Genomic DNA, 27269 nt, shown 5'->3' on the forward strand with positions numbered 1-27269 from the left:
TGCTCCTCCAGCTCCTCTGGCTCCTCCAGCTCCGGCTCGTGCTTCTCCGTCTCCAGCTCCTGCTCCTCCGGCTTCAGCTCCTCTGCCTCCAGCTTGGGCTCCAGCTCCGGCTCCTCCTCCTGTTCCTCCGTCTCCGGCTCTAGCTCCTCCTCCTCCTGTTCTGGCTCCTCCTCCTCCTGCTCCTACTCTGGCTCCAGCTCCTCCTCCTGTTCCGACTCCTGCTCCTCCAGCTCCAGCTCCTCCTCCTCCTGCTCCTCCTATTCCTCCTGCTCCTGTATCTCCATCTCCGGCTCCTGTTCCGGCTCCAGCTCCTGCTCCAGATCCGGCTTGAACTGCTGCCAGTGATTTTGCTTCAGCCAGGCCTTGAGGCACGTGAGACTCTTGGGACTGTGGAAGATGGTGATGGTCCCTGTGGTGCTGGTGACCGAACAAGTCTTGTAAGCTTTCCAGTGTGCTCTGCAGGGCCTGTTCCTGCAGGTGTTTCTGGTGCAGGACTAGCAGCGCTGCATCTTTCTCCTGCTGGAGCACCAGGATCTGCTTCAGGATGGCCTCTGTGGCACTGAAGAGCTGCTGGCATCGGTCTTCTTTTTCTCGGAGCAGCCGCTCACGAGTGTGCAGCTCCTCCCTGAGTGCACAGGCAGCCAATGGGTCTTCTTGGATTGACGTGGGCCTCTCTGTGTTGACGTAGGCCTCCTTCGTTTCCCGAACTGTGTCGGGTCTTGTCTCGTGTTCTTGTGTGCGTTGCTGAATCTCCATCTGCAGTGTGGACACGGCCTCTTCTAACTGGCTCACAGATTGCTTTAAGATTCTGTTCTCCTCCTCCTTCTGGACAAGGGTGTCCTGGAGCGTGCGCAACTGCTGAGTTTTGTGTCTGATCACCAGCCCTTTCCCTCGCACGAGCTTCTCTAGCTCCTCTTGTTTCTTCCTCATTTCCTCGAGTGCTGAAGACTCTGGGTCGTGTTGTGTCTCCAGTGACATGGTGTCGGTGGTGGAGCGTGAGAGTGTGCTCAGGGTTTGCCGTAAAGTGTCATTTTCCTTCTCTTTGTCCTCGAGGCTCTTGCGGAGAGATCGTAGCTGCTTGTTTTTCGCCTCCATGAAAAGGTCTTTGCCTTTGAGTAACTTTTGCAAGACAAGTTGTTTGTCCTCGAGTTGCTTGATCTGCAGAGACATTTGGTGGTGTTGCGTCTCGAGTGTGGTGGTGGTGTTCTTGGAAGAAGGCATTGTGTGTGTTTGTTCCAGGAGGAGCATGGTTGTGGCTTGTGTTTGTGCAAGTGATGCTTCGAGGTTGTGGCTGGTTCCTTGGAGGAGTTGAGAAGACTCGCTTGAGGTCCCAGGTTGTGTGAGCTCTAGAGACTCTTGTGTGATTGGTGTCATGTGGGAGGCGTGTAGGCAAGCTTGGAGGTGTCTTAGGAGATCTTCTTTGGTGGGAGAAAAGTTACCAAGAGTCTGCGGGACTTGGCGGGATTCATCTTCTATCTCTGTGGCTCTGATGTTGTCGTGGAGATTGTGTGTCAAGTGAGTGTGACTCGGTGTGTTCTGGCCAACATGGTGTGTGGTGTCAAGAAGCCTCCTGAACTGGGCGAGGTTGGCCATGGATTGTTTGAGCGTCTCATTTACCTGCTGGATCTCTGCCAGCTGGTTCTGCAGAGCATGCACCTCCTTCTTTTTGGCTGTGAGAAAAAGCTCCCTGCCCCTGGCTAGCTTTTGTAAAACCTGTTCCTTCTTCTGGAGTCGTTTGATCTCAAGGGCCACTTGCCGGTGTTGGGTGTCCACGTGTGTGGCTTCTTTCACCACCTGACATATTGTGTGGATGCTTTCCCGGAGGAGCCTGATTGTTTCATCTTTGGTGGCTAGTGATGTCTTGAGGTTTTGGTTCTCCTGCAGGAGCCATTGAGGAGGCTCGAGGCAGGCCAGAGGGTTAGTTTCTTGGGGTAAAGTCGGCTTGTTGGAGGCTTCTGGTAGAGGCTCAGGCGCTCTGAGGAGATGCTCTCCGGTGGGAAAGTGCCCGAGAGTTTGCAGGTGCTGGGCGCCTTCCTTTCCCAGCTTTCCCGCTTCTGTTTTGTCCTCTGCGTGTTGAAGGGTGCAGTTGGTGCTGAAGAGTTCTGATTCGATTGTGAATTGATCCAGTGTTGGGGGTAAGGTGTGTTGAGTGGCGGTGTGCTGGTTGTTTTGCAGCTCCCATGCCTGATGGTGTGCTTCCACGTCTGTGGAGACACTTGTCAGCGTGTGCTCTTCACATTCTTGCAGGTGCTCCCCCCACACACCTTTGACAAGTCTATGTGTGAAGTAGCTGCTGATATCCTTTGCCTGTCTCAGGTAGTGGCCTAGCCTGGCGCCTAGGCCACGGATCCCTGAGAACATACCTGTGGGTCGCTGAACTGGACTGGAGCACTCAGAGAGTGTCCAGCTCAGTCGGACAGTCCCACAAAATGTCACGGGAGCAGTGCGTGCTGGGCCTTATATAGGCAGCTCACAATGGGCGTTGGTTAGCAACAAGCTGTTGCCTGGAGATGCCCGGAACTCGGGCATGGGCCATGGCCCTCCCCCTCCAAGCCCACTAGCTCTTTGGCCCTCTTCATAGTCCTCATCACAGCCCTGAAAGCCCCCAAATGAACTGTCCCTCCCCTAGAGTGTGTGAGCATGCATAGGTATGAACAATATAGGGCCTGTCCTTCCAGTGCTCCCCCTACCCCTTTTGTGCTGTGGTTCTTCCTGGCATTGGAGCTGATTCCTGGATCCCCATCAGAGTGTAGCTTCCCGCTCCTGTGTGCTCTGGGAGGCATTTAGTGATGGCTCAAGTGTCTGAACTCCAGCCACATTGGTGGCAGCACAGGTTGGAGTTCCTGTCTCCGTGCTTCTGCCTGCCCTGTGTGGGCTGTGGCGGGCTTTGGGAGAGTGAGGCCTTAGTACGTCATGCCAGCTGGTGCTCTCTCGCTCTCTCTCTCTCTCTCTCTCTCTCTCTCTCTCTCTCTCTCTCTGCTGTGCCATTGAAATAAGTAAAAGTAACGACAACAAAGAGAAATAACATACAAATGAAGCCTGACTTGTATATACTCTTGAGAATACTCAGTTTGCATGAGCTTTTTGAATATTTGTGTGTGTGTGTGTGTGTGTGAGAGAGAGAGAGAGAGAGAGAGAGAGAAAGAGAGAGAGAGAGAGAGTTTGCTCCATATTAGTCAATTGAATTACAGAATCAGTGTGTTTGGGAGCAGACCTGTGGTGTCATGAGTCAAGCTGGCACTGGTGATGCAGGCATCCCGTCTAGCTGTTGTACTATTGATACAGATCCGTACTGATGCACTTGGGAAAGCACTGGTTGATGGCCCAAGTCCTTGGATCTCTGCCATCCATTTGAGAGGAGAGGAAACTCCCGGCTCCTGGCTTCCGGCTCCCAGCTCCTGGCTCCTGGCTCGGATCATCACCAGCCCCTGTGGCCATTTGGGGAGTCTCCCCATCTGGGGACAAACTCATTCTCTCTGTCTCTTCCTCTCTCTCCAACTCTGCCTTTCCAAGAAATCCAAAGGGAACTCCCAAGCAAAAGAAGAATGAGCCTGGTTGGTTGAGGGGCCAACAAATGCTGTATGGCTTTCCTGTACTCCGCATGCAGGTTTCACTTCATTGCCTGCTCTTGGGGGAACAAGCAAGGGAGACTGCTGGAGGAACAAAGCAACTCGAGTCCTCTTGAACCTTGTCTCTCTCTACTGCTTGTAGCTCTTCAGAGCATAGATATGTTATCAGTGATTTTGAATGTTTGGTCAACCATGAAGAAGTTTGTTTGATCATTGGACTTCAAAGAATATGCAGTGCTTCAACTTTTTAAGGATACAAATACATGTGCAACTTTCTGTCACGTTACTTTACTGCTAGGTCTCTTGATTGAAAGTTTTGTCAGTGGGTTGAGAGATTACCTTTCAATGATCATCTTGTTATGTCAGAAGGAACTTGTGTTTGTTAAGTAGGTGTTTGTTTTTGAATGGTCTCTTTCACATGCATGGGTGAAATGTATTTTAAGATTTCATGTGATTGTGCCAAGAACTGGCCTCTTTCCTCTGCTTGCAACACCATTCTTTTCTCCAACACTTGGGTTTGGTGACAGAAATGCAGGCCTGGAGTACAAGAGGCCTGCCACCCAGCGCAGCCCATGTTCTCTGGGATAGTGGTGCTAAGAACCTGTCCCAAGAGATGCCATGTTGGCTAGCTGAAGCAAGGGCGATCCTAGCTTTATTGTGCTGTCTGTGCTTGTGTCATTTCCTCTTGTCAGAACACAGTCCTCTGAATCAGGATGGTGTCATAGGAAGGTGCTTTGTCAAGTGAGAATTTCTTTCCCCTCCAAGATCTTTGCAGTTTTGGACTTTGTAGTGAGTCTGATGTTCAGCTGTGGGTCACGTTGGAGTCCATTTGTCTACTGATTGTGCAGAGGGGGATTTTCATCCTCAAATGGAGCCGAGCGATCTAGCTCCATTGGGAAGAGTATTCCTTGGAGTAAGCCCAGGGTTTGATGTTTCCATCACAATGCTTGCCTGCCTTCTAGATTGGAGTGCTTGTTTTGAGCGCCAGTGAGTCTGCCTCGGATCCAGTTTCCTGATGATGTCTATGCATGGGAGGCAGCAGATGTTCATTCAGGTGGCTGATACCTTATTACACATGGTTTCAGCCTGGCCCATCCCTGCCAAGGACAGGCCTTTGGGAGTGATGTGGGAGGTGGAATATCTCTGTGTCTGTCTCTGCTTCTCCAGTGTCAACTTGGGGAACACAAAGCAAAAGGACCACTTGTTGGCGTAGACCTGGAGATGAGTAGAGTGCAGTTGCATCATCTTTTCTGTTGTATTGTTTGAGAGCTTGTGAAAATTGGAATAGGCATTAGAGTTATGTTTAAGGAGCTTTTCTTTTTTCTACAGATTTCTTTAATTTTGTTTTAAAGGCAGATGGGCAGAAAGGAGGAGAGCCAGAAAGATCTTCCCTTTGCTGGTTTGCTCCCGAGATGTCTGCTGCAACAGCTGGAGCTGAGCCGATCGGGATCCAGGAGCCAGGAATTTGCTCCCGTCTACCCACGTGGGTAGAGGTTCCCAAGACATTGGGCTATCCTCGACTGCTTTCCCAGGTCATCAGCAGGGAGCTGGATGGGCAGTGGAGCATCTGGACATGGACTGGCACCCATTTGGGATCCCAGCATGTGCAAGTCGAGGCCTTAAACCACTATGCTACCGTGCTGGACCCATTCGGCATTCATAGAACACTTTCTAAAATGCCTGTGATCATATATTAACTAAAATACAGCGAATTATGAATGCTTGGTTTAGGCTGGTAAGTTTCTAGATGACTCTTCTTGCCCAGTGGTGTGCTAGACCTAAACAAGAAATGCAAACCACTCACACTATCTTTGTAAAAGGTTGTGGTGTATTGTCGTTTCAGTGATTGCGAATTTTGAGTCCTTGCAAGGGAAGAAATGAATGAAGAAGTTGCAGAAGAATGTTGTCTTCCAATATGGTGACTTTGCCTATGTCCCATTTTGCCTTTGCTCTTCCAGGTGGCCCTTGAGTCCTGCTGCTCTCTCTAGAGCGACCAAGTGCGAAGTGGAGATGCTACTCAGGTGTGCAAGGGATAGTAACCTCCCCTTTCAAGTGGGTGACCTTGTATAAGTTGGCAATGCTCTGGTGAGAATGAAACCTGCACCAGAAGACATGGTAACTGGGCTGAAGCAATGCTTCTGGTAGGTTTAGCAGAGTTGTGTGGAGGCGGGCATGCTGGCATAGTAAGTGAACCCTCTGTCTGCAGTGTCAGCCTCCAATGGACACTGATTGGATTTCTGCCTCCTCCACTTGCAGTTTAGCTCCCTGCTTGTGTGAATGCCACACTTGGGTAAACAGTGGAGGATCACGCACGTCCTTGGGCCACTGTGCCCACATGCGCCACCCAGAAGGTATTGCTGGCCTTGGCCTGACTGCTTCCCAGCTGTTGCTGCCAGTTAGGTAGTGAGGCAGCAGGGGCTAGTTCTGTGTTGTTCCTTCTCTCCCTGTTAAACCTGCCTTTCAGATCAAAAGAGACAGGTGCTTGAAACAATAGGAGTTAGGACTAGGAATTCTATTTTACTTATGTGGATTTTTATTGTTCTTATTATTTAACAGGTTTGTTGATTGTTCTTTGAAAGGCATCTCAGGTTGGCAGAGAGCAGGAGAGAAAGAGAGAGAGAAAGACCTTGCATGTGCTGCTTCAGTGCCCGAATGAACCATGGGTTTCAACGGCTGGAGCTGAGCTGATGGGAAGCCAGGAGCCAGGGTCTTGTGTGTGGTGAGTCTGGGAGGTTGAGAAAGGGCTGTCATTCGTGGGTTTGGCTAGAGCTCTTAGTGGGGAATAAGTTCATGTTCTCTGGCAGCAAAGGCTTTCCTGGTGGATAATCCTATGGTGAGACAGACTATGCTTTTGCAGTCTGCAGCCATGTTGGACACCTGGGACCCTGCTGCTTTGGGAACCCAACTTGCGACCTGAGTGAGTAAGAGCAGATCAGAGTGGGTCACTTTGGAGGAAGTGTTGTTGGCGACGAGCTGTCATGCCACTTTGAATGGAGGCAGTTCCGTGAATTCACTGAGGGCTCCTGAGCAGTCAGCCCATGACCTCCCGGCAGGCCCAGTAACCCTAGAGAGGGATCACTCAGAGGGCTCCACAAGACCTGAGCCCCTGATCCTCTTGAGGGCACCTGATTCCTGACGGTGCCTTCCTGCAGCACTTGGCCCAGATGCCTGGGAGGTCCTGGCCCTCAGCAGTGCCAATCTCCGTTCCTAGGCCAGTTCTCTGAATGTCTGGCATGCCAAGACCTTTGGCCTTTCACCACATGTTTAGCAACAAACGGATCAGGTTGTTTCTTCTCTCTCTGCATGCATTGGTTTCTTTCTCCCTCTGTCATGTCTGTCTCCTTTCTGCACTACTCTGTTTCCTCCTGCAGGTCGGCATGCTGCCATGTCCTATGCCCCGTCCAGCCCTCCTTTCTGCCCATGTCCCTGCTTGTCGCACTCAGTCCAGACTCCCTTGTTGGTTGTGCCCTCATTCAGCTTCAGGTGTCATGGAGTGCTGTTGTCCTAGGTGGTCGTGCGTGCTTCCTGTCCTCTCCCTCTTCCTGCCCGTGAATTCTGCCCTGCGGTGTTGGCCCCTGCCTCTGTCTTGGTCAGCACTTGCTTTCCTTTCTACCCTGGCCCGACTCGTGCCCCCTACCTGCCTCTCCTCGTGTTTTGTCTCTCCTTGTCCTTCTTGTTGCCCTGTGTCTGCATCAGTCCCTCCTCTTGAGCCTGTGATGCTTCGGGGCTCTAGTCCTGAAGAAAGCAGAAGAGTCTGTGCTGGGGGAGTGTTTTCATCCCAGGGCATGTTGTCATTTGTGCAGCATTCACGTATGCACATGTACACACAGAGAAGATCAGCGTTGACATTTCTATGTAGTTGGTGGTGTGGCGTCCTTCTTTTAAAGATGAGGGCCTCAGAAGCTGAAGCAGTGGTGTAGGAGTGAGGGTACGATACAGGTGCTGCCCTCGGCTGAGTTGGATTCCTGAGCAGTCTTGAGGTATGGGGTGGGTACCATGGAGTTTCAGGTGAGGCTTCCTCCTGCAGTGCTGACATCCCTTATGGGAGCCTATTGGAGTCTGAGCTGCTCCACTTCTGATGCAACGTTCTGCTAATGGTGGGGGGAAGCTAGGGGAGAAGGCTCAAGTTCCCCGGGCCGCCTTCACTCACAAGGGAGACCCAGGGGAAGCTCCTAGTTCCCTGCTTCTGATCAGCTCCGCTCTGACCATTGAAGCCCTTTGAGGATTCAGGCGGCAGAGGGAAGATCTCTGAATCTCCTGGTCTCTGTAAGCATGCGTGTAACAACAATGAGGAAAAGAGACATGCCTCATTTGAATATGCGTATCCTACAAAGTTTACTATTGACAGGTACAATTAGCACTTCAGTCACACAGAAAGTGGCAATTGGTTTTATGAAATATACTTGAGTTTTGAAAATCTAATCTTTTTTTTAATCTCGTAAGGCTTTAGGTCCAGTTGGTCAAGTAGAGCAGATGGATTCAGACAGCGTGTGGAGCATCTTGGGTGGAGGATCCAGCAGCAGTTTGCGAGGTGGCCTCTGCAGGACCAGCTGTCAGCAGTGCATCCAATGCTATGTTTTGTCATGGCGTTGTCTTTGAAAATGCGCTGGTTGACATGAGGAGCTTTGCGACAATTCCACAGTTGTCCTGTGTGGGTACTGTGTCTAAGTGCTCAACTTTCTCCCAGGTTATAGAACTTTGTGTGAATGTTGACAATTCTGAACTTTGAAAAAAGGCTTTTGTTTTTCTGTTTTGAGTGTGGCAGACAGGCAAGCTTGATAGTACAGATGCTGTTTCTTGTGTGGTTCCGAGGCTTGCCTGCATTCAGTCTGACATGCCGAAGCTTGAATATTGTCCTCTCGGCTCAAAACTCCCTGTGCTTTGTGCCAGAGAATCATCACTGTGTTGAATTGTTTCTAGTTTCTTTGTTTCCAGCATGTTGACTCTCCTGTGGTTTGCCTCCTGGATTTGTTTCCCTGTTGGACATTTCTGTATTTCTTTTTCCTCTTCCTCTTGTAGAAGAGCTGCCATCTGTGCCATAGTTAGGGGGAAACCCTGTTGAAATGGCAGTGTGCCTGGAACTTGGGTACACTCCTTCCCAGAGTCTGTGTTGTGTTTCATCTCCACACCCTCCCGCTAGTCCTTTGTATACATACGTTGTGGCCATGTAGCCAAGTGGACTGGACCACTGGACAACGCAAAGGAAATCACTAGTGTGAGCTTCAGTTGTGTTTTTGTACTGATTTCTGTTTGCTGCGTTTGTGTCTTCCTTCCTGCTGTAATTTCCTAGTGTGCTTCAAGTTTGAAGGAGTGCTGATGTGTATTTGTAGGTCATGTGACCCTAGGCCACGTAGAAGTAAGACTGGAGGAGGTTTCATTTGGTACTATGACAGAATGCAGGTTTGGCCCGCATTGTGACTTCTCCTCTTTTCAACCAATAATGATTACATAGTTGAGAGCCATGTGATGGCCACCATGGTGGCCAGAGAAGGGTGGAGTTTGCCTCCAACCAAACCCGGAATGGATAGTGGAATTCTGGTGAGCCCCTCAGGCTGTGAGGCCATCGTTGCACCAACGAAGGACACAGACCCATATCCCCTCACCAATAGGGCCTAGGCGACCCCCGTCTTGGCTTCTGTGTCAAGGAGAGTTTAAAAGGGCCCCTTCTCCATCTCTTCCACACTCTTCTTCCTCTCCAGCCCACCCCTTCTCATCTGTCTGTCCTTTCTGCTGCACGGGGAAGGGAAGCCTGTGACCGTGGTTCCCTGAAATAAAGGCCGTCTGAATTCTTTTCATATATGTGGCTGAGTTATTCTTTCCCTGGTGATCGGCGAATCTAACATTTGGCAAGCGGTGATTTAACAGCCTTTACCAATGCCATGTCATATAGACCACTCCTATGTTTTCCTCTAGTAGTTCAATGGTTTGGGGGTGCTGATTTAGGTCCGTGATTCATTTAGAGCTGATTTTTGTATAAGGTGACAGGTGGGGCTCTTGTTTCTTACTTCTGCAAGCAGCTATCCAAGTAGCCTAACAGCATTTGTTGAAGAGACCAGGCTTTTACGTAGGGTTATTTTCAGTTCTCTTGTTGAAGATTAGTTGGCTATACATATGTGAGGTTTCTAATCTTACTTCTAAACCTCACTTCTGGGGTTTCAATTTTATTCCATTCATCTTCTCTGTTTCTGTACCAGCACTAGAGTGTGTTGATCGCTGCTGCCCAATAGTTATGTCCTGAGGTCTAGAATTGTGACTCGTGCAACTTTATTTCCATTCTTCAGTATAGCTTTGGTTATTCAAGGTACCATGTTTCCAGATGAATTTTTGTAAAATTTTTTCTGAGGAGAGTATTTTTCTGATTTTGACCGGGGTTGCATTGAATCTGTATATAACTTTCAGAATTAAAAGCATTTTAATTATGGTGATTCTACTGATCCAGGAACATGGTAAATTTCTCTATCTTTTAATATCTTCATCTATTTCTTTTTTCTATGTTTTATAATTTTCATCATAAAGCTCTTCCACATCTTTGGTTAGGTTTATTCCACGGTATTTAAGATTCTTCTCCATATTTTAAAGGAGGCTATACTTACCAGTTTTTTTTTTTTCAGCCATAGGTTTGGTTGTGCATACTAGGGCCATCAGCTTATGTTCACTGATTTTGTACTCTGCTACCCCTGCCAAACTCTCTTACGAGGTCCCATAGTGTCTCTCTCTTTTTTAAAGATTTATTTTATTTTTACTGGAAAGTCAGATATACAGACAGGAGGAGAGACAGAAAGGAAGATCTTCTGTCCAGTGGCCTACTCCCCACTCCCCAAGTGGCAGCAATGGCTGGAGCTGAGCCAATCTGAAGTCAGTTACCTGGAGTCTCTTCTGGGTCACCCACATGAGTGCAGGGTCCCAAGGCTTTGGGCCATCCTTGACTGCTTTCTCAGGTCATAAACAGGAAGCTGAATGGGAAGTGGTGCTGCCAATATCAGAACCGGCACCCATATGAGATTCTGGCATATGCAAGGTGAGGACTTTAGCTACTAGACTACTGTGCCTGGCTCCACAGTCTATTGAGTCTTTTGGTTTCCCCATATAAAGAATCATGTCATCTGTAAATAGTGATAATTTTAATCCCTCATTTCAAATTCCTGTTCTTTTAATTGCTTTTCCTGCCTAAAAGCTCCAATGAGGACTTCTAGTACTACGAAGTCTCTTTACAACAAAGAATGATCAACAAAACGGAAGCAACTATCCAAATTGGAGAAAATCTACTCCCATTCTACTCCAGTAGAGAAAATCTACTCTACTACATATCAGATAGGGGATTTAAAAAAAAAAAAAGTTCAGAAATGAAGCAACAGCAAAACAAACAACCCTATCAAGAAATGGGTGAAGGAAACGAGCAGGAAATACAAATAAAAACCACACTGAGGTTCCACCTAACTCCACTGAGGCTGGCTTACATTTGGAAATCAATCTGCCAACAACACCTGCTGACGTGTATGTAGGGAAAAACACGCCCTGCTCCACTGCTGATGAGAGCATAGGCTAGTGCAGCTACTATAGAAGTCTGTATGGAGAGTGCTAAGACAAATGAAAAGTGATCTTCCTTATGACCCAGTTATCTCACTCCTGAGAAAACATCCAAAGGAAGTGAAATCTGCATAGAAGAAAGTGAACCGAAACCCTTTATTTGTAGCAGTACAATCCAGAACAGCAAATAGATGAAAACCCATATATGCCCTTGAAAGAGCAGTGGAAAGGGAAATTGTGGTACATATACTCCACGGAATACTATTCAGTCTTTTAAAAGAATGAAATTCTATCATTTGTAACAAACTGGTTCTAACTGGAAACCATTATGCTCAGTGACATAAGCCAATTCCAAAGGGACAGATGTCATACGTTCTCCCTGATACAAGGCAACCTTCATGTAAAATACAAAACAGATAAACAGGTAAGCATGTACATACATATATTCTCATAGATGAACTGTATAATGGAGACTAGCATATCAAGAAGTGAAGATACATTGCGGTATGCATCTCTATTCCCAAATACAAAGAGGAATCCCAATGAAACTATTAAATACACCTTGACACTATGACACTAACTTATCCACCTTTGCCTAGACCTATAATACCATGACAGACTTAAATAGCAGAATGTTGGACTTGTGACAGTTGCTGAAGGACTATACTACTGTAATAATATGTGGCAAAATAATATGTGGGGCAAGATGGTAAGGGAGAGAGGGAAGATGGGGGAAAACTGCATAAGGACAAAACCATACCACGGAACATAGCAACAATCAGAACATTTGAAAAATATAAGATGTCCAAAGGAGAGCGGGACTGAATGGTTAAGCATGAAAAGGTGGCAGAGAAAGAAAAGACTCTCATGACAGTGAGACCTAGGCTAAGGCTGGCCAGGCTACTGTTTATGCACAAGCAGGAACACAGGACACACAGGGCAAGACACGCAGTACAAGGGGATTTACAAGTATACTGAAAATAAATTTAAAAGATGAGTACAACACCTGTGATTTCATGCTTAACTTTCCCCTTTCACACACCTTCCATGAACTTCTTCAATACCCCACACAGTTTCGACCCTAGATGGGCTGAGGCATTTTGCTGGGATTATTTCAGTCCCAGTCAACCTGAAATGATTAAGTCGCATTTGTGGAAGGATCCTTTGAGAAGACCTAACATATTGTCAGCGAGACTCCCCTAAACCTGTCCCTTCGCTTTACCATCTGCTTAACAGACAGCTAGTATTATCTGAACAAGTCTGCATTTCTCAATCTACAGCAAGGAGGCTACATAAACCTAAAAAAAAAAAAAAAAAAACTCTATGTGAAATTAGATTAGAACCCGCGCCCATATGGGATCCTGGGGCGTGCAAGGCGAGGACCTTAACCACTGCGCCATCGCGCCGGACCCAATAAAGATTTCTTAAGGACACAAGAAAAAGATTTCTTGTTATGTATCTTAAGGATACATGACAATTGAGTAGGAAGTAAGTTCAGAAAAAGAAGATAACATCATATCCATTGACTTCATAACATGCCTGAGATGAGTCCTATTTACTTCCACAAACTATTCATTAGGACATGTTTATTATGCATCCGGGACAGCAGGTGTTCTATTTCTCATAAAGCCTTTATTATTTCATATGGCTGATTTACTCTAAGAAATTACAGTTCTTGGGATAAGTTATCGAAGTGTTGCCACATACTTGGCTTTAACAGGCTCTGTGTAATTTTCCACATGATTATAGACAGCTAAGATTTCTCTTTCTGCAAGCTATTTTTTAAGGGAACTTATAGATGGCCTTGGCCATACTGGACACTCACTGTAACACATCTAAGCTAGCATGGGCTACCTTGTAGATCAATATAACATTGACTGGTTTTAAGAAACAGCAACCTCTTAGAGGGCCAATAATTCATCTAGAGGAAACTTCACAGACCAGCTCAATTTTTGTCATGTTTAAACCAATTGTCAAATGAGGTACTCTGACAGACCTAACCCTCCAGTGAAGTTACCAGAGGTAGTTCTACCTTTGCCCTGACTGGGAAATCCAACACTGACCACATAGCCCTCCTGCTGGAGCAACTACATCCTGTTTCAGAGACCAAATTTTCCAGCATAAACAATATACTGGTTTCATCCAAGGTTTAGGGGGGAAGGGTATACAGACCACTTTTCAGCTGTATACTTGATTGATGCAAAAATTCTTTGGTTGGGAGTCAAAACCAAGTTGCATCCATTTCAGTTTTCTCCCACATGCTCTATAAATCTCAGAGATACGTTTACCACAGAAATGCAGACATGACCTGAACCACAGGGGAGAAAATGGAGCAGTGCTACTAATTACTCTCCATAAAGACCTTCATTTTACTGAATTCTTATGTCTTGCATACTTTAGAATTAAAAAAAGAAAACCCAGGAGAAAAACCAAAGATATAATTAGGTCAGGAGAAACTGTGAACTTGAATTGTTTTCACACACAGAAAAAAAAAAACTATTATAGATAAACTGTTACATCTCCAGATGTACTGAACACTGCATCTGATCCGAACACTGAGATATCAACACAAACACAAATCCTGATTTAGAAACTGGCTAATAAGCGCTCAGTTCCTTAATGTATTCATAGGAGGGCTCCTGAAAATAGCAGCTTCTCCTTTGATCCCAAGCTATGCCTTTATAAGGTTAACCATCAGCAGCCCTGACCCAGCCCTGCCCTCCTGGTAGATCCAGTGCTTTTCTCCCAGGTCAGGGATCTAAAACTGTGGTGCATCTCTGGATCTCTCTGAGAATCTGAACGGAGCTATGCATCATCTGCTTCTTTTGGACAAATGCAAATCTGTGCAAATAGTACAATTCCTTAAGTTATAAAGCGCTTGGGGACAATTCAACATGAATCACAGTGTGGTTCACTGGCTACCAGGGTCAGACTCACTGCGATCATTCACAGAAGGAAAGATCCTAAGCCTCGTTCCAGATTGATGGGATCAGAGTTGCTGCAGGGGGAGCTGTGGGGGGTGGGGTTAAAACTGATTTATGGGAGGCTTCCTTGGTGGTCTTGCTTCTGGCTGGAGGGCACAAAGCCCCCTGCTCTGGCCTTTCCTGTCCTTTCCCCCAGCATCTACAACCCACCTCTCTCCGCCTCCCCACTGCAGAGGAGCCCATGAAGTCTCCTCCACAGGATTAAATGTACTTTGCACACCCACTCACTCTTGTTTTTTTTTAAGATTTTAAAATTTGTTTCAAGCAGTTCAGAGAGAGGAAGAGGTAAGGGAGGAAGGATGAAGAGATAGACAGAGGAAAGAGGGAGAGACTGAGAAATAGGAAGATCGCTAGAGATATTTCGTGTACTGGTTCTCTCTGCAAGCAGTCTTAGCGGCCAGGGCTGGGCCGAGCCGAAGCTAGGATTCAGGAGCTTCCTCTGGGTCTTCCATGTGGGTGCAAGAGCCCTGATACCGCCACACCAGTGGAGATCCTTTGTAGACATATTAAGTAGATTTGATGAGTACAGAAACACAGTTAAGGAAAGAAAGGCAGAGAAGAGTGAGATTAATAACCTCAAATAGATGCCAGAGAAAATACAGTCCTAGAAGCAACTCTCTAATTCTGCTGAACAAATCAATCCTTTACAAACTAAATCACGTTAAGCCAGAGTGCTCCAAGAAGCAGCACATTGCAGTTGGTAGTTTTAACAAAGGATCAAGGAAGCACAGAAGTAACTGCTTACTTGCTTTTCAATTTGCATCAGAAACCTGAAGAGAACCCTCTCCTACACTGACGGGGATCACAAGGAAGCATCCAGACCCACCTGGCATGAGTGCTCCAAGATCAAAATCTCTCTGCAAAATTGAAAAGAAACATTAATGTGCTACAGCTCGTGATTGTTGTACTAGAAAGGAAATTAATGTCAATGCCAGAACAGCATCTACTGTTCCACATGGTAAGAGGAAAATAACAGTGTTTGGGCAGGCAGCACGATGAATTTGATACAAGACAGGAAATGAAGACAGATCTTCAAAGGAATTCAAATGGGAACAAAGGTGTGCAAGTGACACACTAGAGGGAGAGTATGTTTTGTGTTTTAAAGGATATGACCACAGCAGTTCCTCGCTGCAAAACTTCATGTTCTTCAACTTTCACCTTAGATGCCCACAAAGCAGGCAGTAGGCATATGGAAAACAGACTGTGAAAAACAAAGAATTTGGAGGACTGGCATTGTGGCACAGCGTGTAAAGCTACTGACTGCAACACCAGTGTTTCCTATGGGCACTGGGAGTCCAGCTGCTCCATTTCTAAACCAGCTCCTTGCTAACGAATGGCCTTGGAAAATAAATGAAATATGGCCCAAGTGCACGGACCCCTGCCACCCTAATGGGAAACTGGCTTTGGCCTGACTCAGGCCTGGCTCAGGTTTGGCTATTATGGTCACTTGGGGAGTGAACCAGTGGTTGAAAGACTCTCCCCCACTCCTTTCTCTTTTTCCTTCTATCTTTCTTTGTAACTTTTTCAAACAAGTAAATATATCTCCTAAAAATATAAAGAATTTTCAGAACTCAAATATAATCCATTGCAACCTCTCACTTTTTATTGTTTTTAAGCATCCATATTATGGAGTATAGTGGTAATTCCACATATGTATACAATGTGTAATGATCAAATTACTGATTTTCTATATAAAGGACTTGGGCATATCTTGGTTCAATGCATGGTCGAGGCACCCGGATGTTAGATTCAACCACCTCGAGGCTGACAACCTGTATCCTATGAGATGCTGCCTACACTAAGCCCCTAGAAAAGGCTGAATAATAAGTGTCTCTTGGACCCACGTGATATAAAGTCCAGTAAAGTGCTATAAACAATAGGATTCTTAATCATTGTTCACAGTAACCATGAGAATAAGAAGGTTAAAGGAGAAAAAAGACAATGCACAAATACAGCTACACAATACGGGCTAAGATTTAAAATGTCAACTAATCTATACCCAGTAAGTTTTAAAGCATTTTCATATCTTAAATTCAATGGTTATAATTTGGAAAACAAAAATAAAATAAGTAAAATACTGCATGTTGCAGAGTTACAGCATATATGTGAACAGTTATGTCAGTGGTGCCAAAATGAAATCGGACGAGACAGGCCAAAAGAGAGAAGGGAAAAATGGTGAGTGAAGCCAAAAATGCAGCAGTGAAATAATACACACACAGCCAGAAAGAAAACAGAATTGCAAATGCAGCCAACAGAGAATGGTATGACGCCACTGAAAACATAGCCCAAACAAGACGATATGGACAAAGATAAAAATGGCAATTTAAAGAAGAGCAAGGTTTGTGCTTGCTTCGGCAGCACATATACTACAGAAGAGCAAGTTTAAGCATTTAAAACTTCAAAATCCTACAGCCAGGTTGGTGTGCGGTTACATATGAATTCTGTTGATTTAAATCCTTGATCCGTGTGTATATTTAACGGGAATGACAATGCAGTTTGGTTGTCCTCCATCATCTTCTACTTTACTTAACAATCCCAACAATCCTACCACTCAGGAAGTGCTGAGCTCACTTAATTGATGAACATACAAATCCTGGAGAAGGAAAATAACTTTCTCTACATTATATAAAGCAGCTAATGGTATCAGCAGTACTCCTGTCAAGACAGCCTGTGAAGGCTTATTTTAGCTCATTCTTATGCTGTTTCCCCTTTAAATTTAGAAATACACACACACACACACACACACACACACATACAGATATATAGCTATGGATATGTCATACTGACTTTACTTTCAGTCAAAATAAAGAGGAAAAAACACCTCCACCTGGTCAGAATGAGCAACTGGAGTAGATAGTAGAAATTCTATCCATTGCAATGATTTTCATTTAAAAATACTAAGTGGATGTAAAAATGGCTGGCTTGTTCCCAAAAGTTGTTTTGTAAAATTTCTATTTCCATATTTCTACAGATTTATTTAACTGCAAGTCAGAGTAGGAGGAAAGACCAAGGGAAAAAGGTCTTCCATCTACTGGTTCAACCCAATTGGCCACAAGAGCCAGGCCTGAACCAGGCCAAAGCCAGGAGCCAGGAGTTTCAGCTGGGTTTTCTTTGTGGATGGTAGAAGCCCAAGAACTTGAACTACCTTCTGTAGCTTTTTGCAGAACGTTAGTAAGGAACTACATCAGAACTGGTTCAGCCAGGATATGAACCAGCACCCATATAAAATGACGTCACAGGTGGTGGCTTCACTGTCTTCTTTAAGGAGTGTTTAGAAAATTGAAACCAAGAATATTCATCATTGTCACTAATCAGCTTAGAAAATACATTCTTTGCCACATGACTAAATCCAAACCCCATGACGCCTAAGCCAAATACACAGTTTTCTCTGAGTGTTGTTGCCATGACTTCATGCCAACACGTAACATGAATAACAGCCTAAACACAGTGACACTTAGAATCACACTTCAAAGATGACAAAATCATAGGAACACATTTCATAGCGTTTGACTTTATTGATTTCAACCAGAATTTTGGCCAATGCTAGTAAGATGTGACTTCTCAGCGAGAGTTTAAACAAAACAAACAAACAAAAAAATCTGTAAAGTGATTTTATCAGAAACGTGTGCGTGTGCGCACGCACGTACACACAGAAAGTAACCGGGCTTGATAAATGCCAGATAGAAAGGTCATCCTGGCAACAAACAAGCGTCAGCAATGTATGGATGGCTGCTCGCAGAGCCGATGGGATGGGCACACCACCGAGGCACAGTCTGCCCTGCTGGAGCGTACAGCTCACTAAGATCTGAGCACTTAGTAGACAAGGCTGTCCCATTACAGACGGGTGAGAAACCATACATATGTAATCTCTGGGTTTGAGAGGCCTGCTGGCAAAATAAGAGTCGTATAGTGACAAGAGCAACCAGAGAAGTGATGCTCTAGGCAAAAAGACACTGTAGGATGGTTCTTGGAACACATGTGAAGCAGCCGCCCTGACCCTCTGCCTCTTCTCACCTGTATACCCATGACAGGCCTTCATTGCTCTGCACTGACTTACACAGGCATCACTGGGTGTCATACATGCTCCATGTATAATCTGAGAACTTCTTAGGACACGGCCAATCTCTTTGGTTTTTATACCTCAGCTCACACATCCTTTCCTCCATGCAAGATTCCTTGGCCAGCTCAACCAAAGACGTTCTCCTTATGTTCCCACAGAAATTGAATTTTGCAGGTAGCCCTCAATACAGTTGCCATAAGTGTTCACTGTAAGAGGTAGAAACAAATTGGGAAAGAGATTACTATAAACCAGAGAGGGTTATTTCACAGTGAGTCAAATAACCAGGCTGGAGGCATCTGCGATGGCTTGGGTATACTAGATGTACATATGCTAGGTGCCCAGCACTGTACAAGTTACCTGCAAAGCTGAATTTCATTTAATTCTCACTGAAAATCTATCAGAGAAGAACTGTTCACACTATAACAAACAGGATTAGGCAAGAAAATGCTTTCTAGTCACAGTCACACAATTGCATATGAAAAAACTGGCTTTTCAGACAAAGACCTAATTCTAAAATTAAATGCATATCATGTGATTCACAACACCCTCTGTTTTCAGATGAGAATCCAAACCCCAGAGTTGTATTCATTTACCTGGAGTGGCACTGTCAATCATGCCAGATTATGGCAGTGACAACATATTCAAAATAAAAGAGAACTTGTGCACTGGCATAGCACGTTTTTTTCCTCCACCTTTGATACCAGTATCCCATATGGGTACAAGTTCATGTCCCTGCTGCTCCACTTTCCATCCAGCTCCTTGTTTATAGCCTGGGTAGGCAGCAGAAGATTTTCAAGTCCTTGGGATCCTGTACCCAACAAAGAAGACCTGGAAGAAGTCCCTGGTTCCTGGCTTCAGTAGTCAGTTAGGAAGTAAATCACTGGATAGAAGTCCTCTCTCTGTGTTTCTCCTTCTCTCTCTGTAAAATCTACCTTTTAAATTTAAAAATATCTTGAAAAAAATGAAAGAAAAATGAGAACTATCAAAATCCAACCAAGTTAACCACAGGAGTGGAATAAAAAGAAGTCAATTGAGATACTCAGATTTTAAAATATTTCCAGGAGTCAGATGAGGCTAGAGAGTTCTGATAGAAAATGATGGGGGAACCAGTGAACAATTAGAAATGTGAGATTCACCTCAAAAGGAGGCATACCCCCCAGAACATTGATCCTAATTTTGGGCTCAGTAGATAAGGTAGGTACCCTCCTTCACACTGGTGGGAATGTAGGCTGGTACAACTACTATGGAGTGTTAGTATGAAGAGTCCTAAGATAACTGTAATTTGATCTGCCATATGACCCAGGTATCTCACTACTAGAAATATATCCAAAGGAAATGACATCTACATATCAGAAAATGATCTATAATCCTATACTTATAGCAGCACAATCTACAATGGTGAAGACATGGAAACAACCAAGATGCTTGCCAAAGAGGAATAGGTAAAGAAACTGTGGTTCCTCATTCTATGGAATATTACTCAGCCATCAAAAGAATAAAATTTTACCATTTGCAAGAAAAGGGTCCCTACTAGAGACCATTATACTCAGTGGAATAAGCCAATTCAAAACGGACAAATATCATATGTTGTCTGAGACATAATGCAAACTTCCTCCATATATTTATCTAGAGGATCTGTATGATGAAGATGAGTATACCATGAAGTGGAGATACACTGCAGTAGGCATCTCTACTTCTGCATAAAAGATGTACTTCCAGTGAGACTTAAAAATATATCTTGACAATAGGATACTGGACTTTATACCATTCTCTGTACCTACAATGTCAGGCTACACTTACACAGCAGAATTACGGACTTGTGACTGTTGTTGAAGGACTAAACTATTGTTACACACAGAGGGACGGAGGGGTCGGGGAGAGTGGAGTTGGAAATCCCTGAGCCTAAGGAACTGTACCATGAAAAATAATTTATTGAAAGAACAAAAGAAGGAAGGAAAGAAAGAAAGATGGAAGGAAGGAAAGAATGAAGGAATTTAGTTAGTTAGTTATTAGTTAGTTAATCCAAAAATGAAATGAAATTGGTGAGAATTTCCCTGTCCTGTAAGCTGTCTTGTAAGGACTTCTTCATGTCATAGCACACAAAGAAAGCAAATATGCATGCGTCTCACTGAGGTCAGTGGGTAACAAGCAAAATGTGCAATCCCACTGAAGACAGTTTCATCACGAATCCTTTACAGTGCAACAGGCTGGGAGTTAGGCTCATCCACAGGCAACAGAAGAAGGTACAACCCTTGTGCCTGTGGCAACAGGACTTGCCTCCAGCATTCTGGTCCCTGATGCTCAACTTTGGATATGTAAAGAGGTGCAGTTACATTGCGAGTTCAGTGTTCTGGGAGACAGAGGTTGTGAAGCAGGCAATCCTAGTGTATGTGTCCTCACGTAAGCATGAGGAAATCCAATGACGTAAACCACGGACATGCACTGGTTCCAATTTCATCCAAACTTCAGGGGGAAAGAACTGTGCTGAAAGGACAGCAGGTGGGAGGATGGAGGATGGGGCTTAGGGCTGGTGAGAGCCTCATCTGCTGGGGCAAAAAAGAAAGCCTTCTTGTCCGTAGTTTCCAGCAAAAAGTCATCCTGGATACCCGAGGAGAGAATATTTGCAGCTGTGCAGTTTACATAAAGGGAGACCAGGCATATCACTGGCCATACAGGTGATCTCCGGGATGAGGGGCTAATTCCTCAAAGTACTTGGGAAGCAGCCTTGGCAAAGTCAAAAACGTTGCACAAACAAGCTTGTTTTACTAAGAGGCTTAGAAACCACTGGAATGCACTTTAAAGAGGTAAACAACAAAACTGAACTGTGAACAACAAACACAATTTACATTCAGCTTCTCTGAGCCTGACATACCCCTTTGGCAAAGCCTTTTGCAGTCAGTAAGGAAGTAACAGAAAAACATCCTTAAACAGAAAAACTACCCTGTAATTCCAATTTTACTAGCAAGATTTTCACCGATGTTGTATATTTGCAACAATTTCTATGGAGACCCTTACCAAGTGGGATACCACATGTTGTTCAAGTCAAAAGTGAGTAAGGACTTTGTTTAAGGAACCCAAAAAGTAGTCCCAATTAACAAACATTAACTTTCATTACACTGATAGTGAGCTTCCTAAGCCACTGTAATCACAGGATTTTCTAACTCATTTTGAACGAATTTTTTTTTTTAATGTTTGATCATACACAGACATGTTGGCCTTAGGAGGCACACAATTTCACTTAAAAACAGAATTATTTCTCTCTAGGGATTTCTCCAAAGTGCTTTTTTTTTCTTTAATATCTCTAACATGGAGATTGGAAATACCTAACTACGCATTGTAAGCCAAAAATCACGAGATTCAGTAAATTATCATTAATGTGAGTCAATCTGCCAATAAGCCCATCTTTCTGCCTGTGACCCTGTAAACACAGACCATGTACCATCTCATTATTAGGGTTCAGACTGCCAGCAGCAAATGGGATGGGATTGTGATTACATTTAAACCAGGCTCCAAGTCCTACTGCAGTCAAGTTATGCGCTTCCCACATGGGGCCAAGGGACTTTAGAAAAAAATAAAAACCTCCCATAATCTTGCTTAAAACACAAATATTATTAGCTCACATGTCTGGTTATTCCAACATATACAAAAAGATCAGAAAGGCTCTGGATGGTGGGAGAAAAGCAATTAATGAGCTATTACTATTTTAAGACCAAATAACTGTCAAAACAGCTTGACAAAAAAAAAATGGTGGTTTTTAACACACACAGCTTGCAGTAACACAGCCAACAAAAACAGTGGGTGGTGACTCTGCCAACTAAAATGGTGCTGCGGTGGGGGCAGGGGCGAGAACAACTCCCCCAGACCTCCCTCCAGAACCACTGGACCATGTCCCAATCCTGATCCTGCAGTCTCTGCTGCATCCTCAGAAACATTTTTGGGGGATTTTCTGGCCAAGAAATCCCACAGGCAAGTACCAGAACAGCTAAAAGACCTTAAAACCACATCTCGTGTAAATGAAACCACTCCTCGAATGCAGTTGTTTCACCCGAAGCAAACCGACGACCATTTAAGTTGTAATCAAGAAATATCAACTCCAGGATTCTAAAATTATCCTGGAGTTAAACAGCAGCAAATTGGTGCAAACTTTTTACAGAATAAAATGCTCAAGCCTACTGGTGAATGCTAGTGCTTATACCCACAGGAGCAGGGTCCCAGGGAGCTGGTCTTCAAAGTTCCATCAACAATGAGAATGGAAAAGTTCTGGGACCCAAAGCCACTATTCTGCCTCCTGTTTCTAAGCTGTTCAATTTGGGACTGGAGTTGTGGCAGAGTGGGTTAAGCCACTAACTGCATCCCATATAGGTCCACTGCTTCATGTCCCATCTTCTCCATTTGCATTCTAGTTCCCTGTTAACATGCCCAGAAAGGCAGTGGAAATACGTGGGTCCCTGCCACCACATGGGAGACCAGGATGGAATTCCTGCTTTCGGGTTCCAACCTCATCCAGTGCTGTTATAGTTGCATCCCTTTGAGGAGTGAACCTCAAAGGCTAACGAAAGTTTGCTCACTCTCAGTCTCTTGCTGGCTTTAGCTCCCTCTGTTTACCCCTCTCCCTCTCAGTGACACTGCCTTGCAAATCAATGAAAATAAGTCTGCAAAAACAAATTAAAAGCAAAAGCAATTCATTTAAAGGATAGCACTGGGGTCTGTACTCAGCTTTTCCTGCCATTATTAATTAGAATTCTATTAGCCAACAAGGCCAAGAAAATGCAAATGTTGAACTACTTCTCTCCCAGAAACACGAAGTGTGTGGTAGCTACCACCTGCTCCACAGGGCGTGAGGCATCCTGAACCCCTACAGCCGGTAGTCTTTCCTGGAAGCTAGCTAAGCCACACAGCCGGGACAGAGGACAAGGGAAGAGAAAGAAGGCTGCTGTCTCTTTGACAGGCATTTGTCCCTGGTCCTCGAAATCTTCATAAAGAAAAAAAAAACAACACTTGTTTATTTTTATTGAAAAGTCAGATTTATGGAGAGAAAGCGAGAAAGAAGATGTTCTATCCACTGGTTCATTCCCCAATTGGCTTGCAACAGCCAGAGCTGAGCTGAGCTGAGCCAATCTGAAGCCAGGAGTCAGAGGAGTCTGTTCCAGGTCTCCCACACGGGTGCAAGGTCCCAAGCCTTTGGCCCATTCTCTGTTGTTTTCTCAGGCCACAAGCAAGGAGCTGGAGGGGAACTGGAGCAGCCGGGACATGAATTGGCACCCTTATGGGATCCTGGCACTTGGAAGCGAAGGATTAGTCAACTGAGCCATTGTGCTGGGCCCAGGTTTTCATTTTTGAAAGCTCCCATGTGACTGAATCCTGGGATTCTATCATTTGCTATGCTTTCCCCCTGTGCAACTGTCCTTCGTTAGAGGGCTATTATCTCCAATCCTCCACAAAGGGCAGGAGGGGAATTATCACCTGCTGTGCATGGCATAGCTACATATGTCCCTGAGCTCAGTTACTCAATATGGACTCCTCAATGTATGTGTCCATTTAAATGGGAAGTAAATAACTTAACTAAAATTTAACATTAATTTCTTGACAATATTAGTAGGGCCCAGTATGGTGGCCTAGCAGTTAAAGTCCTCACCTTGAAGTCACCAGGATTCCATATGGGCACTGATTCTAATCCTGGCTACCCCACTTCCCAGCCAGCTGCCTGCTTGTGGTCTGGGAAAGCAGGTAAGGACAGCCCAGTGTCTTGGGACCCCGCACCCACATGGGAGACCTGGAAGAAGCTCCTTGCTCCTGACTTCGGATCAGCTCAGCACTGGTCATTGTGGCCACTTTGGGAGTGAATCATCAGACAGAAGATCTTCCTCTCTGTGTATCTGACTTTGCAATAAAAATAAATAGATCTTTTTAAAAAAAACAGTATTAGTAGCATTTTAAGCATTCAACAGCTTCATATGCCTAATGACTGCTGCAGTGAACAATTCTATCTTAAAGCAAGTTCTTACAGCCTGAGGTTTCACATAGTCATCCTACAGCAAGAGGTGCCAGGAAATGTAGTTTTGTGTTGGGAGAAATATACCCAAACATGATCTCAAGTAAGAAGGGAAGAGTGTACTGGTAGAAAAAAAAAAAAACAAAACTGCAGTCACATAAGTGCTTTCCTCAGAGTTCAGAGGGGTCACAGACACATAGACAAGCCTGAAACACAGACACATTTACACTTTGTGGGGTCGACACCAGCAACCCATCTTGGAGACAGGGCTTAGCTCTGCTTTTGTTCTAGTTCTTGCTAATGTTCCTGAGAAAGCAGCCAAGTTCTCAGGCCTCTGCCACATATGAGAGACCAGAATGCAGTTCTGGGCTTGGTGTGGCTTGAACTGGTCTAATGCCAGTCTTTGCAGCCACTTGTGGAATGAATCAGTAGGTGGAAGATCTCTCTCTCTCTCTCTCTGACACACACACTCGGTCTCTCCAACTCTTTCTCTATCTGTGTATCACTCTTTTAAATAAATAAATACCTATTCTAAAAAGGGAGAATTTGGACACAGTGAGAATTCTCCTGCACAGGGAGAATGTCCTGTAAACACAGCAAAGACAGAGGTGAGGCATGTGAAGCCAAGGACACCTACTACGCTGACCCTGGACATTCAAGCCACTCAGCCCATGGACCTCATTACAGCAGCCCCAGCACACTGTGCAGTCCTGAAGCAACTGGCACATGGAGCCCTTTCTGCTCCACAGAAACTCATTCTGCTCCTTTTCCTTTTCCTTTCTATCAGTTCTAAAGGCACTATCATGCTCCAGTGCCTCCAGAAACAAAACAGCTTCCTGATTGCACCTGAACATTATTTCTGCATGCCATGAACCTCCACATTTCCAATTAATGCATTTGTTTGGAAGGACTATTTGAACCTCATACATATTTCAAACTGCTTCGATAAAAATTAAATTATTCAAGTTAAATGATGATAGAAAATGTCCAGTGGACTGTGTTCTAGTTCAAGGATAGGATTTTTTTAAAAGTCAGAGAAAAGCTGTGACACAGAGATTCTACAGGACTAAGACAATGGCTATAAGGAGCAACCACTATGGAAACAGCTTGTGAAGGCATAGGAAGCAAACTACTTCATCTGGAGTAAGATGCAACCAAGAGGCTGGAGACCCTAACATATCAGAGGCCATTGTTACCTTGTACTTCTCACAGTAATGTACATGTATTCTTGTGCCACCACCCACCACCCACCACCCTCCCCTGGTGAGACTGCTGGTCATGGAACCAACACCTTCATCCTGCCAGAAAAGATATGTCTAAGTCAATAGGCCAGCCTGGGAAGCAAAGGCGAGGAAAGAGGCATTCACAGTCTCTTAATTTGCAACTCTGAGCTCATGATTTTACATAAAAGATCATTGGGTCAGAGAATCAAGATGGCAGAATGGGGTAAGGGCACGTTTAAACAGATGGAGAAACATTTAATCAGGATAAAGTAGAGAGGACACATTCCAGGAAACAGGAGAGGAAGAACAGCAGCAGAGGGGTACATGGAGACTGTCAGACACAGAAAAGCAGCGAAAACAATGGTGTGGTGTTGCAGTGACTGATATTCAAGCAGCATTCAGCTAACGGCAATCTGAACTTCACCAGCAGCTGGTACTTTACCAGCAACCAGGTGGGAAGGGACTTTTCACCGGGAGCTTGGGAGGTGAACCCAGACAAAGTACTGTCCATCTTGATGGTCTGTTTGATTTGACCAGGAGCAGAGACACAGCAGCAGATCCCAGATGGGCAGTGCGAGAACAGGGTGGATTTCACAGCCCAGTCAGTCCCCTAGAGCAAAATTGGTCGCCATTTTGTCTAAGGGGCAAAGGCAAGGGGAAAAGGGCTGAGCATATGCTGAGCTAGGAGAAAACTCATTCCTGACTCAGTGAACTGCAGCAACATGGCATTCTAAGAGTTCCACCCAAGAGGGTCTGGGCAGCCCTCAAACAACAGATCAAGAACTCTAGTAGGGGCATGTCAGGCAGCATTATGTACAGTTCAGGACTGCAGGAGACAACAGTGAATTGCGCATGTGCTGAGCTCGTGAGAACTCACTGAATTCAGTGCATTGCACTTATTCCACAGGAAAATAATGCCAACTGGGGCATCATATGGGTCAAAATAGGTCTGTGTGGCACCCAGACCTAACATCCAATTGGTTCTGGCAAGATCAAAACCATCAATAATCTAGCTATATAGGACACTTGGTGTCTCCCTAATCCTGGGACCTGCTCCAACCAAAAGTGGGAGAAAGGTTGCAGAGACAACAGTGAAGCTTCAGGAAGATATCAGGAGGTAGAGTGGTGAGCCAGGAGCTGGGGATACAGAGACCATGGTGGAGATCTAACATAAGAACACAGACCTGGAACTTGCTGGAGGGGGTGGCTCAATTGGCTGCAAGCAAAGAGCTGTGTACCAACGGCAATAAGTAAAACTGAACTGTAGGCCTGTGGGTGACACAGCTTAGAAACCTGCCCCAAGAAGAAGACTCTGCTAACTAGAAGTGCAATGATCAAGAGCAAAAGAAGACACAAAGGCACAATGAATATTACTGAAAACTCCCCTGCAAAGGAGCAAAACCCTATGCCAACCTCAGAGTTCACTGAGGAAGACATCGAGAAAATGGGGCACACAGAATTCAGAAAAATTCATTATGAAGCTTCTTATCAACAATGAGAAGCACATACAAGAGTTCAAAAAATTTAAGGAAGCAATAAAGCAAATCAAGGCTGGTATATCAGAAATTAAGAACACAGTAGAGCAAATTAAAAGTACAATAGAGAGTCTCCACAATAGAATGAAGCAAGCAGAAGAAAGAATCTCAGAATTGGAAGATATTTTCTGTCATCAGTGGGAAGCAAACAAAAAGCTGGAAGCAGAGCTGGGTCAGGCCAAAAAAAGTATTCAAGAATTGAAAGACACTATTAAGAGACCAAATATAAGAGTTATGGGAGTCCTAGAAGGTACAGAAAGAGAAACTGGTTTTACAAATATATTTAATGAAATAATCAAGGAAAATTTCCCTAATCTGGAGAAGGAATTGGGCAACAACATCCAGGAGGGGCACAGAACTCACAACAGGCTTGACCAAA

General features: G+C 44.9%; 1 protein-coding gene across 2 annotated transcripts in view; it reads right to left on the bottom strand.

The window, feature by feature from the left end:
- PTPRM (protein tyrosine phosphatase receptor type M) overlaps positions 1-27269 on the bottom strand; it is a 773655-nt gene that overhangs the window by 595048 nt on the left and 151338 nt on the right. The window lies entirely within an intron of this gene.

Source organism: Ochotona curzoniae, unplaced genomic scaffold (genome assembly GCF_017591425.1).
Source record: "Ochotona curzoniae isolate NIBS_2020 unplaced genomic scaffold, NIBS_Ocur_1.0 scaffold_4812, whole genome shotgun sequence".
NCBI classification, from domain to species: Eukaryota; Metazoa; Chordata; class Mammalia; order Lagomorpha; family Ochotonidae; genus Ochotona; species Ochotona curzoniae.